The sequence below is a fragment of the Felis catus genome, chromosome E1 (genome assembly GCF_018350175.1).
Source record: "Felis catus isolate Fca126 chromosome E1, F.catus_Fca126_mat1.0, whole genome shotgun sequence".
NCBI lineage: Eukaryota > Metazoa > Chordata > Mammalia > Carnivora > Felidae > Felis > Felis catus.
The window spans coordinates 24,043,157-24,055,627 of record NC_058381.1 but is presented as its reverse complement, the minus strand read 5'-3'; the positions used below and the strand labels follow the sequence as shown (position 1 = coordinate 24,055,627).

Below are 12,471 nucleotides of genomic sequence, written 5' to 3'. Positions count from 1 at the left end.
ATTCCTGGTCCTGCCTAATGGAGCCCAGCCACATCTGCAGCCTTGGTCCCTCATCCCCAGGCTGCTGCATATCACCTCATTGGGGAGCCGGCCATCAAGAAGGGCCATTAACAGATGTAAATAGCAGCATCCCTGGAAAGCCACATGCATCACCCAGACTCAACCGGGCCAGTGATCATAAGCTCTGAGTACACATTCCTCAATCCAATTGCACATCCACTGTAATCAGGCTGGTTGAAGCTTTCCACATAGCTATTTGTGATTCTCCACATTAAGAAATATATATATATGAAACACCTACAGACAAATATAAGCTATTTAATATATCATACCATTGGCCAAATACAAATCAAAATGGATATAATACACAGAAAAAAAATCCAATCACCTTGTGAGATAAGGTATTACTCTATCTGCTCATTAAAGACACAGAAAGGAAGGAGAAACAGATCATCCAAAATACAGCATGGAGAAACTGCAAACATCAGGATAACTTTGGTCATGGTTTTTAAGAAGCTGGCTAATATATGCCTGTGTGGGGAGAAATATTTTACCTGCCTTCTCACGTGGCGCTCTAACCTAACACCTCTTTTGTTTTTCAGGAAGGAAAAGCTATTTCCTCTAAATGCATTTGTAGTTAGGAAGACTGGTTTTACACCAAATTTTATGATATATTAACCTTAGCCACCTAGGCTAGAAGTAGCTTAGAAACAAGTCTTGAAGAATCTACTTCAGCATTTGCATGCTAATGCAAACATTGTGTCTGTGTGGCACTGGACAGGCAAATAATACTCTTATCTTCTGTTATTACCTGGGGACTCTAACTGTGTCACTTGGGCAGTCAGTTCAGCAATTGGCTAGGTCATTATGCTTGCAATATTGACTTCTAATTAGGTGTCAACACAGCAGCACCAAGAACACACTACTCTTTATCAATGTCTTTCCAAAGTGTGTTCCTCATCGACCACCTCCCCCCACCTTTAAAAAGTACCAATACAGAATGGAGAGCGCTAGCCCAGTCTTCATATAGTGAGATTCCCTACTAGAAGAGATTAAGTTTTGAGTAAGCATAATGAACAAACATCCAAGAAAGCATCCACTGCTCAACTTATACTGAAATTTAGATTTTTTAAAAAGTTTATTTATCTTTGGGAGAGAGAATGTGTTCATGTATGCATACATTAGGCAGGGGCAGGTGAATGAGAGAGAGAGAGAGAGAGAGAGAGAGAGAGAGAGAGAGAGGGAGAGAGAATGAATCCCAAGCGGGATCTGCGCTAACAGCTAACAGATCATGACCAGAGCCAAAATCAAGAGTTGGATCCTTAACTGACTGAGCCACCCAGGCGCCCCTGAAATTTAGATTTTATTGCTAATTCAACAATAGGGCACATAATGGAAAAGATGGGCTTCGGAGTTAAACTAACTTGGATCCGTATCCAGGCCCTATCACTTACCAATTGTATGACCTTAGAAAAATAATTTTATTGAACTTCAATGTCCCCGCATACAAAATTAACACTCCCTATGGGTTTGATGAATAAACTATTCGAAACAGTAATCTATTATATTATCTTCAACATACAAAATTTGTCCCTTTCTCTCCTCTCAATCTATCCAAATCTTACCCATTCCAAAAAGATTCATTCAAATTCCATTTCCTTAGTAAAGCTTTGCCTAGTCTAAAGCTTCTTCTCCATCTCCTACTAAGACCTTCATGTGGAGAATTCATTTGATAATTAATCATATATTGCCCAGGACCGTTTCTAGCTTGCCAGCCTAAACCATTATATCATTGCCTCCAGTGCCTAGCAGGATCCCTACACATAATATGGGAGTAATAAATATTTGCTGGTTCCATAGTCATTTCACTTTTTAAATGATTCTTAGAAAATAGTCAACACCATGGGCTTAGAACATCGTCCATGACTTATCTCTAGGGATCACAGAGTGACAGTCTTAAACATCATTCAACTCTTCTATTTTTAAATATAGGGTTTTAAAAAATATTTTTTTAATATTTATTTTTGAGAGAGAGAGAGAGAGAGAGAGAGAGAGAGAGGTGAAGGGGCAGAGAGAGAGGGAGACACAGAATCCGAAGCAGGCTCTAGGCTCTGAGCTGTCTGCACAGAGCCCAACATGGGGCTTGAACTCATGAACCGTGAGATCATGACCTGAGCTGAAGTCAGTCACTTAACCAACTAAGCCACCCAGGCGCCCCTTCTAATACAGTTTTTTAATGTTTATTTATTTTTGAGAAAGAGAGAGAGACAGAGTATAAACAGGGGAGGGGCAGAGAGAGAGAGAGGGAAACACAGAATCTGAAGCAGCCTCCAGGCTCCGAGCTGTCAGCACAGAGCTGGACACAGGGCTCAAACTCATGCACCACAAGATCATGACCTGAGCTGAAGGTGGATGCTTAACTGACTGAGCCACCCAGGACCCAGGAGTCCTTCTTCTACATTTTAAAAAATAACAAAAGTAACAGTTGCCATTAAGTGAACATCTATCACATGCTGTACTATACTACATATTGACAAGTACTGATAGTAAAGAGGTTAAGCTGGGGAGTGTCAGCCTACCTTGGTCCAAATCTCAGCTTTGTTCTACCTGTATAATCTTGGACCAATCAAGATTAACCTCATAAAGCCTCAATGTTTCCAATCATAAAAAGTCCTCAAATTATTAGTATTAATTCAGAAGCAGCTGTTATTATTGCCATGAGAAAACTAAGGTATAGAGAAATTAAATAACTAGTTTTATAGCTAGTATGTTTATTTTTTAAGATACCGTTCACATAATTTCCTTTACCAGAGAAATTACAGAAGTATGTTCTAGACTAGTGCCACTGCCGTAGCAGAAACAATATAGAAAGATGAACATCAGTTATAACACAAACATAAATGTCATTGATCCCTAAATTCAATGTGGTATTCTGGAACAGAAAAAGGACATTTGTAGAAAAACTGGTGAAATCCAAAACGAAGTCTATATTTTACTTATTAGTATCATAACAATATTAGTTCTAAGTTTTGATAATTATAGCATGGTTATACAAAGCGTCAACATTAGAAATATCAACGGTTTCAGTTAGATCTATTTTAATACACCTCTTTCAGTGGGCATAAAGATTATTTGAGCAACAGGAATAGTGTAAGATGCTAATATTAGGTATACAGGAACTCTTTGTACTATCTTTGTAACTTTTCTGTAAATCTAAAATATTTTAAGATAAACTGTTAGAAAAATAAATGTCATGATAAAAACTTTCTGGGAGGGAAGTAAATTGGCTAATAAGGTCATCATTAGTGTCCTGTACAGCCTTGCAAAATGATGGCTATGAAGACTAGGTACAGCATTTTAAAATACCCATGATGTGGGGCGCCTGGTTGGCTCAGTCAGTTGAGTGAGTGTCTGACGTCGGCTCAGGTCATGATCTCATGGTTTGTTGAGTTCAAGCCCCAGGTCAGGTTTTGCGCTGACAGCATGGAGCCTGCTTTAGATTCTCTGTCTCCCTCTCTCTCTCAAAGATAAATAAACATTAAAAAAAAATACCCATGAGGTAATACTATATTTGAAGAGATAGTATAACAAAATTGTCTGTATATCATAATAATTGTGAAAGGCAAAACAGTTTTCTAGCCACTTTAAGTAAGTTATTGACCTCTATGTGCTTCAGTTTCCTCATCTGTAAAACGGGGCAATAGGACCCTATTCTATTAAGTTTGTTGTGAGGATTAAATTCATGGTAAGCCTTAGAACAGTGCTTGGCACACAGTAAGTGCATAGTAAGTATTACAATACTGCATCTAAAGGCACACTGGGGTGGAGGGGGAGAAATGAAATAAAAGAACATAGCAAAATGAGACGATAATTATTTAGAATGATGGGATGGTGCTTTTTCTTCCATTTTCCGAATCTTCCTTAATGTGTTTATAAAATTATCAATGCAATATAAGTTTAAAAGATAACTAAGACTACCAAATAGCTCTTTATTGAGTGACAGGCACATGGTAGCTTACTGTATTATTTTTATGTTAGTGTACATTTGAGCATTTCTATAATAAAAACATTTTTTAAGGGAAAACTATCTCACCAGCCTAAGGATTTTTCATACTTTACAAAACTGACTCTAGGTTTTAGTCCTACTACAACAGATCATATTTATATAAAGTTAGAAGGAGAGAGCTAAACACATGCAAATTAAAAATCAAGACCCACCTGGAAGGGACAATATCAAGAACTGCCTTAGTTTGTTGGGGCTATCATTTCATTTTTAAAAAAAGAAATGTTCTGCAATGATGTGTCTGAATGTAAACATATGTATATATAGGTTTATACAATATTAATATCTCTACCTGAGAAGTAACTGCTTCAGTGTTTTTCTGGTCTGATGGTTAAATACATATTTATACTTTTAAAGTCAATATTTGTACAATAGACAAGAACAGTGCCTATCAGCTAAATACATATTTAGGACTGTACCACATGTATTACAAACATGTACTAAAATCGAAAGCTTATATTTATACAGAGCCTTTCATCTTGAAGGGGCTAAAGAGCTTTACAAACATATGTACATAAAAGGACGCTCGCACTGATAGGCAGGCAAGGTATCAGTTCAACCACTCCCCTGTTCCTTCCAGCAGTCTGGGATACGGACACATAGTGTCAACAGATGCAGCTCTGTAACAGCTGCAAAGACATGTAACACAATAATCCACCTTGTGGTGCACAGTCACTGGAAGAGAGCTTGCAACTTGGGAAGAGCAACTGCTCTCCTCCAGCGTAGAAGCACCCCGGCCATTTCCAGATTTGTGTTTTTAAATTATTCTCTACCAAACTCAACTAATCACTTGGCAAAATTGAATTTGATACTGGAAATGGTTTCTGAATGCAAAATACTTTCTGTCTGATGGTGAGAAGTAGGTTGAAAACTGCTTCCCCCTGCCCTTGTTAGATTTAGAGAGAGAGAGAGAGGGAGAGAGAGAAAGGGAGGGAGAGAGAGAAAGGGAGGGAGAGAGAGAAAGGGTCACAACATTCAGGAAAAATGGTTCAAAATATTCTATCTAAGAATAGCTTCATCTCAGAGGATTGGGTCATTACTTCAGAAGACAGTCATATTTTCCCCCCATTTAATTAGGACACCGTAAGTTTCTCAGTCAAATTACTTTATATAGATGCGTCTATCTATATTAATACACACAATGGAGACTTTTTATTGAAAATTCTGCAATCACTACAAAAGCATACACAAGTGTGACAATGTGATTAGGAATGTGACATTCACTGATTTCACCTATGCCCAGGTTTCCTAGTATATGAACTGAAAAATAACAACCAAAGGAAATTCCACCACTGAATCCCCTTGTTCCGGTTTCTCTCTCCCTCCAGTGCTTTCATGCAGGTGAAACCTAGTGAAAATGACATTCCAGGACTAAGGGCTAAGGAAGCAACAAAAGGGCAGCAGCCTGAGAGGGTTTGCAAGTGTGGGTGGGTTTATGGTCTAAGGAGGTTCAGACTCAGGCTCCGTGGCCCTGAAAGTACACAAGCTTCCTCTCTGACCACTGACTTACCAAATAGTTTTAGGCACTTCCTGCCAATTATGTGTTCATTAATACAGCCATAAATTGTTTAAAAATATGTAATTTCAGATTATTTCTGATAATACAGGCTTCTTAGGTTTAGGGTTACCAACCTAAACTAAGGTGAGGGAAAAAGGGAAGAGAATCAAAAGAGTTACTGTGAATAAGCTGAGGACGAGCAGAAATAAATGTCTGCTTTATACAAGTTCTAAGGAAGAAAATATTTCCGTGGTCACTGTCTGATTCTGGAATAAACACACGCAAGTGAGGGAGGAGGGAACGGGGAGGAGAAAGCAAGCAGAAGAGAACAGTCTTATTTAACTGTTTTTATGTGGGTAAAATGATTTGTGCCACAGTATTTCCATAAGAAGTGGGACCATTATTTTCCTGTAGAAACACATTTGGTTTGAAAAGTATCACTGGACAGGATGTGAAAATCAAACTGAATGAATTATTCACAACCCCCGATCAGAGGTGATCATTATTTCTGATGCTCCAAACAGTGATTAGGATTCTGCCCTGAGATGTCATTTTCTCGCTGAGTAACACCAGCGACACAGAAAGGCATTATCTATCTATCCATACATGTATTTTTTTCTCCTGGGAGGACCTTGGTTTAATGTTACTATAACAGATACTAAAAACATGACAATATTAACATTTATTCCGATGGTGCCCATAAATGCCATTAGTCTGACACAAAGTGTCAACACTAATCATGACCCAAAATTAACACCAAAATTGACATCAACATTAATTGTACTATCAGTGTGAATAGAATGTGCGATTGTACACACGCGTGCACACACACAGATACTTCCCAAAGCTGCAGTTACTACAAAATAAAATACTAATATTAAGCTCAACCAATAAATTTGAAGGGAAAGCGAAGGGGCAAAACAGGACAGGACTGTGTTTTTAAGAATGTAAGAAGCATCCATCAACCGTAGCTATCTATGCTGTGGGAGGCAGGTAAAGTATATCTTTGCCATGGTTGCCTTTCTTCTATCTCCTCACTTTGAGTTCAGCTGTAACAATATTTTTCTATGTAGACTTAAATAGAGGTGAGACTGTGGCTTTAACATTAAAGCTTTATTTTCCATGCTAAAAGTCTAATAGTTGAAATCTCTTGGCAAAGCCTCCTGTAGCTATTGTGTTACTATTGCTAATGCCCCAGGAAGATGACCATTCTGCAAGGCCCTGGAGCAGCAATACAAAGAATTCTCGAGCGTTCGAGCTGAAACGGACCTAAGCATTATCTGCATTGTGGAGATGAGAAAATGAAGGCCCAGTGAGAAAGAATCTGAACTTGAGTTCCTTTACAGATGCATAATAAAATGTCACCTCCCCCCCCTTTTATGTCTTGTATGAAATGTTACATCTTCACTTTTAGTTAGATACTATCAAAAAATAATGACAACATTCACTCATGTTAGAATTTCATGAAAAAAATGTACTTGATGAAATAGTAGAAAAATACTGTATAGGTGTTAAAATGTGCCTTTTTAAACCACAAGGCGATACAATGTTTGACATAATTTGTGCCATTCAGAAAAACCATGCTGAAAAAAATGTCAATGCCTTTCCATATTGTATTATCTGCTGGATATCATATTCTGTTGCCTAGTGTTATATGATCACATAAAAGAGCTGAAAACAATTTTCTTAACAGCTGAAAAACTCTCTTTTTCATGCTTGGATAATTCAAAAATGGCTGAACAAACTTACCTCACCCTTTCCAAAAAGCGATAAAAGAGTAAGAAAAAAACCATTTTTAGAGCAAAAAAATTTCATCCCAGAGGTAATTTTTTGAAAAATATTACTGAAGACTAGAAATAATAATTTCTAATTGAACAGGGGAATTATCTCCCTGCAATATTTATAAACATGAAACCACAGTAATTTTATGCATATACACACACAATGCTTTTAGTAAACATACCAGTTTAAAAAAAAAAAATCATGCAAAAGAGCACATACAAGCCAGTGGTATTTGAGAAATGGGGCACAGGAGTAATTGGATGATATGGAAATTAACCAAGTTGGCCTACTGCAGTTCAAGAAGCTTTGCCCATTAATCACACAAACGAATGTTGAACTCTGATGCTCCACGCTACACCTCATCCTAGGGTGTCATCTGTTGCTGTCCTGATGTTCGTTATTGCCTTTAGTTGGAGCTGTACAGTTTCTTGACATAGGGTACTATATCACATCCTTTTTCAGCAAAATCTTGAAACTTAAGGAGTATAAAAATGCTGGCGAGTATATCCTTTTGTTTAAAGGCTATCTTATCTTTAGGACTGACTTCTGAAGGGGACTGAGGAGCCCTCCACAAGTTCTGCTTTGGTCGGCCAATGGATGCATTAGGATTTTCAGTCAAGCTCACTGGGCTTGGGTTTGCTAATAATGAAATGAGTCAAACGAACTAATCCACCTGTTGAAAAATCTCCAATACCAATAACAGCCATTCAGAAGGAATTCTAAGAAAAGTATATGCAAAGTAAATAGGTGACAGGTATTAAGGAAGGCACTTGTTGTAATGAGCACTGTGTGTTGTATGTAAGTGATGAATCACTAAATTCTACATCTGAAACTAATATTATACTATATGTTAACTGGAATTTAAATAAAAATTAAAAAAAAAAAAAGAGAAAAGTATATGCATCCCAAAAGAATAGTGTTAAAATTCATTAAAAGTAATTCTGTGGCAGGAAGACCTATCTTTCAAAATTAGCCTCAATATTTTTCTAAGAGGGGCTCAACTTTGGTTCTGAGGATCATTTTAGACAAAGACTCGTAATCAAACATGCTCACTCAGAGGATAAAAGAAAAGTGCATAGTAATTTTAAATAAAACTATCTTAATCACATATTTCATAACATGTCTTTTTCTATACTTGAAATTCCTACCTTGTTAGGCCTAAAAAGATTCAAAATTGGGGCTTGGGGAAGCTGTTGATGAAAAACAAGATAAGCGCAAATTATGAATGTTTATATGTAATCAGTGGTGTGTGATACTTTTCTGCTGAGGATCTCAAAGCACTTATTACAAACACTTCCCCATCTTCAGGGATAGACTGATGGCAAGGACCATTAGTCTCTTTTTATAACCTGAACAATCAGTGCACAGACCATGGTCCTGTTTTTCAGATCTGCCTCCTTCAGGTCTATTTCAAAGCTCACCTTCAGCATACTACAATACAAATATGCCTCTTTTCCAACACATATCTAAAAGATTGACATGGACTCAATTTCCAAACCCAGCATGAAAAGGTAAACTGATATCAAAAGAATGAAATAAAAGCACAGTAAAATACATCCAAATTAGCCTCACATTCATGGAGCTATTCTGAGATTAAATTGAGTAAAGCAATATACAAAAGTCTAATGTTAAACCAGAAACATATTTGGCTTCTATATGCATGAGCTCAAGTCCATAAACATACACAAACTCTCTCCAGTCAGAGTTTCAAAGCATAATAGCTTCCACTAGAATCTGAGTCCAGGATAACACAAGGAATTCCTTTGAGAGAATAGAAAATGTCAACCAAGTAAATTCAGACAGAGGGTTATGGTGGTTTTTCTAAAATAAGAGGTCCTTTGGGCTAAGAGGGTTAGCCTAAGAATTGTCAAAATGGATCTACTAATTAATTTCTTCTAATACTTCAGGCTTCTATAAGCTTACCAACTTCCTTTCCTTACCAATCCCCAATTTTTGTTTGTTTTTATATTCAAATTAGAGATTTCAAAGGATTATATAGCAACATATAAGTGAGGAGGAGTGTCAAAATGAGATTTGTTTAAGCTAGTCAGTAGATGCAAGGATATTTGATATATCGCTCTCCATAATTTTTTCTAAGTTTGAAGTATTTTATATTAAAAAATTACAGACACTTATACCTTGGTGAAACCAGACATCAACACACTGCCAACAATTAAATGTTGGCAAGGCTGAGCAGTTCTAGGACTGAATTCCTAATTCCCACTATCCCTACCCTTTCACCTCAAGAACATAAAAGATACCAGTCATGATGGCAACCAGTCTTTAAACTTTAATTTCCACTATTTTTTTCCTCCTCAATCATCCTCTTCCTAAACAGATGTTTCTTGTAAAAAATGTGTAGGGCAAGGATGTGATAAGGTTCAACAGATCTCCGCCCAAAGAGTTAAAAATGCAATTGCATACTGGAGGAACACCAGGCAAAGCCTACCACACCAACTGAAGAAAAACGAGGAAGGATACCACTGGATCTGTCTCACCAAATGGGCAATTCAGAGGCTTGTCTGAATGCCAAGCTGCTGAGAAGGAAAAACCCTGACACCTAGTGCCCATCTGAAGAAATGAAGCCTTGGAGCGACTGCAATTCTTAAAAGAGTGGTAGTGAGTGTGCATGTGAAGGCAGTCATCAAATTGCATTCAATTTGGAATATGCTTATCTCCCAGAAAAATTTTAAGGAAAAAATTTAATACCACACAAGAATTCCAGTCTTTAGTTGCTGATGCTTTGTGGAATACACACCCTGTACCTGATTATTATAGCTGCTTCTAAAGAGAATCTTCCTCTTATCTCAGTTTTCCATTATGACAGGAGAGATGTGGGGAAGGGTTTTGCATGGTTAAAAATCCCATGTGCTGACAGAGAGAGGAAAACAGGGTCCTACTTTCTGTCCACACTAAAAGTGCTATGAAAGTTGCTTGCCTATCATATCTTTCATCGCTGCCCAGTTTAGACATTCATGATTTATTTCATGGAGTTAAAGGAAATATGATAAAAGAATGCTAATAACATGTCAGAACAAGTAAGAATGTAGTCTCAAGAAGGCTACGGTTTTCTTTGTCCTATACCAAGCAAAGTTAAGCTGTTCTCTGTCAAGTCCGTTACCGCCCTTGGCTTGATCTTAGCCTGAGCCTTTTAATAACAGGATTTAGCGTGAAAAGTAGCTGCAGTGGATTGTGAACTGTTACTCAAAATGTTCCCACCTGCAATTACAGCTTCCACCAAATGATCAAAACAGGTTAGCAAACTGGCAGGAAAATGAAAACAATTCCTCCAAAATTGAGAAGCAGTAAAAGTAGAACTGTGAGTTGGCTGCACTTCCTCTGATTCCAGGCTCAGCAGCACACCATTCATCTAGCTGTGTATTTACATACACTGCCCATCACTGTAGCTTCATAGCAGCTAGAATTGAAATAAGTTTAGTCTATGTTGCAATCACATTTTCCACAATTTTCATCTTTACTCAAAACTATTAAAAAAAATCCTAGGCAACTCATCTTTGGAACTATTTGCAAGTAACATAGTTCACAGATTTGGTCTACATCTCTTTTAATCCTACTCTAAATTCATACTAAATGCAATGCCATTCAAATCTGACAATGAGAAAAATGTGTTCTCCTACACTTCCATCATGAATAAGGTGGCATTCCTTCAGTTACATCTTTCTTGATGGAGAAGGGACAACTAGGAAAATAGAAAGGAGAAAGTGGCTAACACCACATCAGAAAATCTCTCTTTCTCCTGCTTTTAACGTGGGGACAGTGTTCAAAATGCAGGTCACATCTCTGCTGAAACAGCCAATATTCTTTCTCAAATGGCAAACAAGTTACCTAAAACTAAATGGAACTGAATTGTTCCAAGTCCTGGTCCCATCACCATTTTACCTATTTACTGTCCTGGAAAAAAAACAGGGAAGAAAGCCTGGCCACCCATATAGCCGATGCTCTGGTAAGTACAGGTTTTCTGCCTTTGATTATGGGGAAAAGGGGAAAAGCATCTCGATTCATGGGGAAACTCTGCAGGAATCTCTTGTTTTACCTTTATTCCTTATATCCATGTGCTAGCTTTTAAACCCAGAAACTCCAATCCTTCAAGGTAATGCAGTATCACCCACAATGATGACCTGGTAGAGCCGTCACCTTTGGAGAACACCACATTATGATGATTTAATGTCTATGTAGCATCAATACATTTACATCAAGCCTTGGCTCTCAGAACATTAACAGGTCAATTTTTTATTCCTTTTTTAATAAAACGATTTCTCAAGGCTCTGTTCAGATGCCCATTCTCTTTGGGACAGGACAGATTTGCTCCAAATCTCATCAGCATGAGCTCTTCTCGTTCCCTTCACATCACTCTTGGGGTAATGCATAGAGTGCCAGGCTCATGACAAACTTGTCTCTTTTGCCAAAGAAAATTAAACTGCGATAGCTGAAAGTCAACTTGCTCTGATAAAACTGGGCTCAGCATGAGGAAATACATCCCACTGATGCCTCATCATCTCTTAGGCACAGCTGCCCCTCAGAATTCTGACTGCTGAAACTCCATCTTCAGATTGGTCGGTTTCTCAGTGAACGCACACCATTGTATGCTCAAGCTATTGGTAACAGAGATTGGGGTACTTATACCCCAATCCCATTCCTGTTGTGCAATACCCTATAATCTCGCTACAGCCATGGACTGACTTCACCAACCATCCCAGGCATTAGTCACTAACTGCTCACCAAAGAACATTGGTCTCACTTCTCCTGAGCTCAAAGACTCAGAAACAGCAAGCTAACAACTCAGCCTCAATCCTGGTCAATCATTTGAAGAAAAGGAAAAGAGAACAAAGAAAATAGGCAACCCTTTAAGGAGGATAAAAGGTAGAACAAGAAAGTGAGAACTGACAAAAACAGAAATAAAAAATTTAAATACAATTAGATTTCTCAATTTCAAGGTTATTAAAGCACTGGGCAAAGGGAAACATATGGTCCCCATCCCGACTCTACTGCTTGTAACTACAGTACTATGTGGCTGTTTAAGACATCCCTTTTCCACCCAGGTTTGGTGAGTCTTAAAGGGGTTAAAAAAAACCTTTAATTTTTTTTTTTATTCGTGTGTGTGTGTGTG

At 37.8% G+C, this 12,471-nt stretch overlaps 1 protein-coding gene across 21 annotated transcripts in view; it reads right to left on the bottom strand.

Annotated features, from left to right (window-relative positions):
- Positions 1–12,471, bottom strand: part of ACACA (acetyl-CoA carboxylase alpha) — a 280,099-nt gene that overhangs the window by 80,790 nt on the left and 186,838 nt on the right. The window lies entirely within an intron of this gene.